Source organism: Aegilops tauschii, chromosome 6 (assembly GCF_002575655.3).
Source record: "Aegilops tauschii subsp. strangulata cultivar AL8/78 chromosome 6, Aet v6.0, whole genome shotgun sequence".
Taxonomy (NCBI): domain Eukaryota; kingdom Viridiplantae; phylum Streptophyta; class Magnoliopsida; order Poales; family Poaceae; genus Aegilops; species Aegilops tauschii.
Genome location: NC_053040.3, coordinates 487,976,202 through 487,985,152, shown reverse-complemented (window position 1 = coordinate 487,985,152; position 8,951 = coordinate 487,976,202).

Here is an 8,951-nt window from a genome sequence, read left to right as displayed (position 1 = left end):
GAGAAATATATCAATATCCTTAATATGAAAATTGAATCATTAGATTGATCATGAAATCAATTTTAATATTTTATTTATTTAGTATTGTCGGTGTCCATATTTCTAGCAAGTCTTTGGTCATCGATGATGGCATCATCACTGGCATTACCTTCCACACTAAAGCGGCTTCAGACAATTGTGTGGTCCTTTGCCAAAATCTCTACTCCTAATGTCTCAGTTGGTAGTCTCCGTTCCACGGTTAAATTTTGTCCCACCAACGATGGTTTTTTTTTGTCCTCCCGACCACCTCCCACGTCCCCGCTTACCCCCTGCTCCACGATTTTTTCTTCGTTGGTTTTTTTCGTCTCTGCTGCCCCCGCCCACTCATGCAGCCAAAAAAACCACCCCCACGCACGAACCACTCCCCTCCCTCTCCTCGGTACCCTCGCACGCGCTAGGGTTCCTGCGCCGCCGCCACACAGGAGCTTGTCGACCAGCCCAGCGTCCTGCTGCTCCGCGCCTCGCTTCCCTCGTCGCTCACCTTCGGACTCCTCGCTTCCCTCAAGCGATCCGTCGCTTGTCCGCAAGCCAAGCCGCCGCCTCTCTGCCGAGAAAGAAGGATCCCAATCTCCGCCGTGGTCGACAAACAGCGCGACGGGCGGAGCACCCAGCCCGTAGGCTGATCCCCTTCTCCGATCCACTCCGGAGGCGGCCATCGTTGGTACGTTGCGCTTGTGTCACCTCTCATGATTTTTTTTTCTGGTTTGATTCCCCATGTTTCACGGGTGTGTGGTATGCAGTCAGGGCATCGGTTCATGTGGTTTCCTGCTGCTGGCATATGTAGGTTTACCGCTGGATTCATGCTAAATCTACCCGCCGCCCAACTCCCCTGATGCTCTGCACCACGTTTGTTCGAGGTGTTGAGATGTGTGATGCTTCCTAGCTTAGCTTAGTGAGCGCTGGGTTGCTTAGAGAAGCCAATCTGGGTCGTTAGTGTTCATTAACATACAGTAATCTGTCAAATTGATGGCATATTATTGTCAATCAAGCCTATAAGATTGGGAAATAATCTATTACATCTTGTGTAGGGGCATTTTTCCTTTTGGAGTTTGGACTGACAAATGACTGTTTTCTCCAAATCATGTGTTATGTGATTTCCATTATGTTTTACATCACAAATTTGGTGAGCCACACACTGCGTTGTTTCTGTTGTGGAACGCTCGGCGTACTACTGCATTGGTGCAACACGCCTAATGATGTTTTCATGTGCTGGACATTGTAGGTCTTGAAGTATGGTGCACTCGTTGCCAGGAACTGCACTCACCAATGGACTAGCTAGAAGTATTAGAGGTAAGAATTAGTTCATGAATTTAGGTTGCTTAATACATATGGTGATCATCCATTGCGTACTCAAATTTACCATTCGGCTTTGCATGCAACTTGAAAGTAACTTGACCTTTTTTACAATTATAATTCAGTTTTTGTAATCCCTGAATACATGGAGACAATTATGCCATATATGGTTGGAATATTGATCAGATGGATTAAAAATGTAACCAATACTTAAGAAGCTTTGAGTCACCTTACATGTGGTAATTTCTATATTGTGGTTGTTTAGCTGATGGCCATTGTATACTGGTGACTGGAGACCACGTGGTGGTGGATCTCGCCGTCGGAAGCAGCTCCGGAATGGGTGGCGGTGACTCATGAGGTGACAGAGGCGAGGCCTTCTTCAGTTATAAGTCACACACCTCGTGGCCGTCAAGATATGTGGTGCCCATCATCAACCTCATGCAACTGTTTGCGAATCAGTTCAAGCCATTATTCCTCGGCCATGACATGTTGCCATCCTAGACTCACAGCTTCTCGCCTACACCACGCTGCAATACCCAGAAGCGCGTCTGCACTGTCGGTTGGGAAACGCCCCTTCTCAATGGTAGCTGGTGCTTCAGGTTTTATGGGAACTTCAAAGACAAAGGCGTCGTGTATTCATGGGAGGTCCTCGTCCAGGTATTCTTCCCTTCATTCACCTTCTGGATCGCTTGCCTGTTAGTTTTACCCGCAAGAAAACTTATGTGTACTACTGTATTGTAAGAATCTGATCTAGGGTGGGCTGCCTTGGTCTTTTCCAAATGGATGTATGGCTGTTATATATTTCTTTGACCGTCGGATCGTTATTACTTAATTGGTCTATTATACTGTCCAAAGCTTCCACTTATGCCTTCAGGAAAAGCACTCTGAAAGTTGATAAAATTGCACTCTGAAAGGTGATCCGAAAAAACACTGAAATATTCTTTTCATTTGAAATCCGTTTACAAATATTTCTATGCAAATTGAGCTCGTTAATACGGATCTTAATTATGTTGAGATTGCTCCTAGAAGCACATTCATAGACCTCAACACGGATGTCCTCATTAAATGTTGTGTGTGTAATATATTTTAAATTCTTTTTGGTTTGATTATACAGCTTCCAAAATATGGCTAGAACAAACTTGCTCCTATGAGCACATTCTTGTTTTGTTTCTCAAGGACGAGTAAATATACAATCTTCTTAGCTCAATATGAGAGTGAATTGGTCACTGCAATAGAGTGGTTTCATTTATATGTATCAATTACATCAAGACAGAGTGGTTTCATTTATATACAATCTTTCCTGCATTTGATGTTCTATGAATGTAAATGAGAATCAGCAGGTGTGACAGCGTTCAGTAACCGTTTCCCTTTATTTTGGTTCTGATTATAGTGAATCTTTGCTCCTTGACGCATGGAATATTAAAGAATTTGATGTTCTACGAATATAAATGAATCGACAGGGACTTGTTGGATGATGCTAGCATTGATGCTACTGCTGATTGTTACTTGGTACTTTTGCTGAAGCAGTCCTCTCTTGTTTCACAGAACATAGTCGAATCATTATCAGAGATCAATTCATTACCCAATCTGTACGTGCAAGTTTTGTTAGGATTGTGACTGCCCCATGATTTTACAGAACTGCAATACAATTCCACTGAGGTAGAAAAGTACCCAATCTGTACGTGCAAGTTTTGTTTGGATTGTGACTGCCCCACGATTGTGAATCTATTTTTATCTAAATAAACAAGAGGTCATTTTCTTCCAAAGCAGATAAAGCTGCATATTTACCATTTTAAGATATGGGCAAAAAGTGTTTTCCTTCAATTATTTTTCTTCATCTCTTTACCATGTGGTATTACATATACCAAGTATTTCTTCACAATCCCATATCTTTTTACATGTAAGTAATTGTTCATAGCATGTATGTCAGCTACCTATAAGCATAATTAGCAACCCACATTTTTTTGGGTGCTTTCATCTAACAACTACTTAGTTCTATTATATTTTACCTATTTGTGAAAGGCGCATGCTACGCAGAACAGTTTTTAATTGGTTACAATCTGTTCAATAGTGCAAATTATATTCAGGTCAGTATACAGGTATACGTATACGAGGAGGTTCAATCTGCATACTCTACCCGCAGCACCTAGGGGAAATTAAAAAAAGGGAATACAAGTATATTTGAGCCTCTATATATGTAGTTGTCCATCTGATTCTAAACTTTGCTAAGTTGCAAACTAATTTTACATTAATTAGAAATCGCACATATGAGTTGGTTTGCAATGAAGTGGGCAAGTACATGTTCTTGCTGGCTAAATATTTGTATAAATATGGGTATGAAGATAATATGTTCTTTATTTACTCTTCTGACAAAGGCATAACAATTGCATCTTATACGTATTAACCCTAGCTGGGCCGTGATGGTTTTCAGTTGTGCAGTTGCAGAGGATGATTCAGAGAGTGATGAGGAGGATTTCCAGGAGAATCACAATATCCCTAGAGGCTGCAAGAAAGAGATGAAATTGCAAGAGTGAGCGGCGCAGTGTTAGGTTGGTCAAAGAATTAGGTTGCAGCCATGTAAGCACATGGTTCAACGATTTTCATCCATTCATGTCTTGTATTTATTGGCAGCTTTGGAAGTACCAAGGCACAACCTTAATTAGTGGCGGATAGGGCGCTCCACATACTGCACACCATGGTCCATGCACCACCGAGCGAGCTACGTGAGCCCAAGGTATTAGTGACCTACAGCTTGAATGTTCGATGAAGTGAGGTTTGCCGTAATATTAGTATCTCTACTATTACATACTAATCGAACATGAGCTTAGGTACTTGACATCATAAAACATGGCGAGGAATCATACTTCATTGGGCCGTACAGTATGGATTGCCCACAAGTAGTTCTAGCTGAGTTGACTATACTGGACATAAATTTAGGCATGCTCAAAAGTTTTCCAGTTCACATAGTAACGAATTGGCCTCTTTTTTCTTCTAAAAGAATCAATTTCGCAGTAATACTATGTATTTTACAGTAACATTATCAAGTTTGCTACATTCAAATCTTGATAATCTGATTATTGCATAAGAATTTGTATGTAGAAAATCGATTAGAATTAGGTAGAAAATTTGACATGGGGTGAACTCTACCTAACCTCTTCTATGATATATATACTGTAACCACTGAATGTTAACACTGAGAAAAATTAATCTGAGCCAAAATTAAGGTTTGAGTTGTGGGAGAGGTAAAGGGGGAGAGAGAGAGAGGGAGGGAGAGAGAGAGGGAGAGAGAGAGATGTGTGTGTGTGAGAGAGAGAGAGAGATGTGTGTGTGTGAGAGAGAGAGATTGGTAGAGAAGGGAGGGAGAGAGATGGAGGGTGGTATATAGAGTGGGCGAGCGAGAGACAAATACATGGGTGTAAAAGAGAGGATGCAACGAGAAAGGGAGACTGTCATATTACAATGAGAGAAAGACAGGAGAGATAGGAAGGACTTTTCTTTGAAATATAGCACAAGCTCATCGTTACGTGTTTGAAATTCAAAGTGTGTGCTGATGAAGGTGGAAGGGGGATTGGAGCCGGATCTGTCACAAATTGAGGTGGTGAACATGGACTGGAGTTGCGGAGATAGAAGGCAGGGAAAGAAGATGTTGAGTGATTTATTAATAAAACATACTAGATTATAGATGTGCACGAGAAATTTATAGGTAATCTTCATACTAACTATATATATTGCTTGTGCACCATGGTTATGAGTTGAGAAATAAGTTTATATTATACTTGTTGGGGAACGTAGTAATTTCAAAAAAATACGCACACGCAAGATCACGGTGATGCATAGCAACGAGAGGGGAGAGTATTGTCCACGTACCCTCGTAGACCTTAAGCGGAAGCGTTATGACAACACGGTTGATGTAGTCGTACGTCTTCACGATCGACCGATCCTGAACACAAAGTGTTCCTCCGGTATTCGGGAGTTGCATAATCTCATAGTCATAGGAACATGTATAAGTCATGAATAAAAGCAATAGCAACATACCTGGGGGCCACACCCCCCTGGGGCACGCCCCCTGCCTCGTGGGCCCCTCGTGGCCCCCCTCCACTTATTCCAGCACCCACACACTCCTTCCTTCAGAAAAAATCACCAACCAGCTCAAGCACGAGTTCTAGCTCATCTTGCTGCCATTTCGACTCTTCTTTAAGAAATCCATTAAGGAATGTAGTTTTGACATCCATTTGCCAGATTTCATAAAACGTGACAATTTGCTAACATGATTCGGACAGACTTAAGCATCGCTACGAGTGAGAAAATCTCATCGTAGTCAACACCTTGAACTTTGTCAAAGACCTTTTCTCGACAAGTCGAGCTTTATAGATAGTAACACTACTATCAGCGTCCGTCTTCCTCTTGAAGATCCATTTATTTTCTATTGCTTGCCGATCATCGGGCAAGTCAACCAAAGTCCATACTTTGTTCCCATACATGGATCCCATCTCGGATTTCATGGCCTCAAGCCATTTTGTGGAATCTGGGCTCATCATCGCTTCCTCATAGTTCGTAGGTTTGTCATGGTCTAGTAACATGATTTCCAGAACAGGATTACCGTACCACTTTGGTGCGAAACGTATTCTGGTTGACCTACAAGGTTTGGTTGTGACATGACCTGAAGTTTCATGATCATCATCATTAACTTCCTCACTAATCGGTGTAGGCATCACTGGAACTGATTTCTGTGATGAACTACTTTCCAATTCGGGAGAAGGTACAATTACGTTATCAAGTTCTACTTTCCTCCCACTCACTTCTTTCGAGAGAAACTCCTTCTCTAGAAAGGATCCATTCTTAGCAACGAATGTCTTGCCTTCAGATCTGTGATAGAAGGTGTACCCAATAGTTACTTTTGGGTATCCTATGAAGACGCACTTCTCCGATTTGGGTTTGAGCTTATCAGGATGAAACTTTTTCACATAAGCATCGCAACCCCAAACTTTAAGAAACGACAAGTTAGGTTTCTTGCTAAACCACAGTTCATACGGTGTCGTCTCGACGGATTTAGATGGTACCCTTTTTAACGTGAATGCAGCTGTCTCTAATGCATAACCCCCAAACGATAGTGGTAAATCGGTAAGAGACGTCATAGATCGCACCATATCTAATAAAGTACGATTATGACGTTCGGACACACCATTACGCTGTGGTGTTCCAGGTGGCATGAATTTGTGAAACTATTCCTCATTGTTTTAATTGAAGACCAAACTCATAACTCAAATATTCGTCTCCGTGATCAGATTGTAGAAACTTTATTTTCTTGTTACGATGATTTTCCACTTCACTCTGAAATTGTTTGAACTTTTCAAATGTTTCAGACTTATGTTTCATCAAGTAGATATACCCATATCTGCTCAAATCATCTGTGAAGGTCAGAAAATAACGATACCCGTCGCGAGCCTCAACACTCATCGGACATCATACATCAGTATGTATTATTTCCAATAAGTCAGTTGCTCGCTCCATTGTTCCGGAGAACGGAGTCTTAGTCATCTTGCCCATGAGGCATGGTTCGCAAGCATCAAGTGATTCCAAAAGCCCATCAGCATGGAGTTTCTTCATGCGCTTTAGACCAATATGACCTAAACGGCAGTGCCACAAATAAGTTGCACTATCATTATTAATTTTGCATCTTTTGGCTTCAATATTATGAATATATGTATCACTACGATCGAGATCCAACAAACTATTTTCATTGGGTGTATGACCATCGAAGGTTTTATTCATGTAAACAGAACAACAATTATTCTCTGACTTTAAATGAATAACGTATTGCAATAAACATGATCAAATCATATTCATGCTCAATGCAAACACCAAATAACATTTATTTAGGTTCAACACTAATCCCAAAAGTATAGGGAGTGTGCGATGATGATCATATCAATCTTGGAACCACTTCCAACACACATCATCAATTCACCCTTAACTAGTCTCTGTTCATTCTGCAAACTCCCGTTTCAAGTTACTAATCTTTAGCAACTGAACTAGTATCAAATACTGAGGGGTTGCTATAAACACTAGTAAATTACACACCAATAACATGCATATCAAGTATACCTTTGTTCACTTTGCCATCCTTCTTATCTGCCAAATACTTGGGGCAATTCCGGTTCTAGTCACCAGTCCCTTTGCAGTAGAAGCACTTAGTCTCAGGCTTAGGTCCAGACTTGGGCTTCTTCACTTGAGCAGCAACTTGCTTGCCATTCTTCTTGAAGTTCCCCTTCTTCCCTTTGTCCTTTTCTTAAAACTAGTGGTCTTGTTAACCATCAACACTTTATGCTTTTCTTGATTTCTACCTTCGTCGATTTCAGCATCACGAAGAGCTTGGGAATCGTTTCCGTTATCCCTTGCATATTATAGTTCATCACGAAGTTCTAGTAACTTGGTGATAGTGACTAGAGAACTCTGTCAATCACTATCTTATCTAGAAGATTAACTCCCACTTGATTTAAGTGACTGTAGTACTCAGACATTCTGAGCATATGCTCACTAGCTGAGCTATTCTCCTCCATCTTGTGGGCAAAGTACTTGTCAAAGGTCTCATACCTTTCGACATGGGCATGAGTCTGAAATACTAATTTCAACTCTTGGAACATCTCATATGCTCTGTGGCGTTTAAAACATTTTTGAAGTCCCGGTTCTAAGCCGTAAAGCATGGTGCACTAAACTATCAAGTAGTCATCATACCGAGCTTGTCAAACGTTCATAACGTCTGCATCTGCTCCTGCAATAGGTCTATCACCTAGCGGTGCATGATGTCTACTACACAACCTTCTTCTTGTAGACGTTGTCGGGCCTCCAAGTGCAGAGGTTTGTAGGACAGTAGCAAATTTCCCTCAAGTGGATGACCTAAGGTTTATCAATCTGTGGGAGGCGTAGGATGAAGATGGTCTCTCTCAAACAACCCTGCAACCAAATAACAAAGAGTCTCTTATGTCCCCAACACACCCAATACAATGGTAAATTGTATAGATGCACTGGTTCGGCGAAGAGATGGTGATACAAGTGCAATATGGATGGTAGATATAGGTTTTTGTAATCTGAAAATATAAAAATAGCAAGGTAACAAGTAATAAAAGTGAGCGTAAACGGTATTGCAATGCGTTGAAACAAGGACTAGGGTTCATAGTTTCACTAGTGCAAGTTCTCTCAACAATAATAACATAATTGGATCATATAGCTATCCCTCAACATGCAACAAAGAGTCACTCCAAAGTCACTAATATCGGAGAACAAACAAAGAGATTATTGTAGGGTATGAAACCACCTCAAAGTTATCCTTTCTGATCGATCTATTCAAGAGTCCGTAGTAAAATAACACGAAGCTATTCTTTCCGTTCGATCTATCATAGAGTTCGTACTAGAATAACACCTTAAGATACAAATCAACCAAAACCCTAATGTCACCTAGATACTCCAATGTCACCTCAAGTATCTGTGGGTATGATTATACGATATGCATCACACAATCTCAGATTCATCTATTCAACCAACACAAAGAACTTCAAAGAGTGCCCCAAAGTTTCTACCGGAGAGTCAAGACGAAAACGTGTGCCAACCCCTGTGCATAA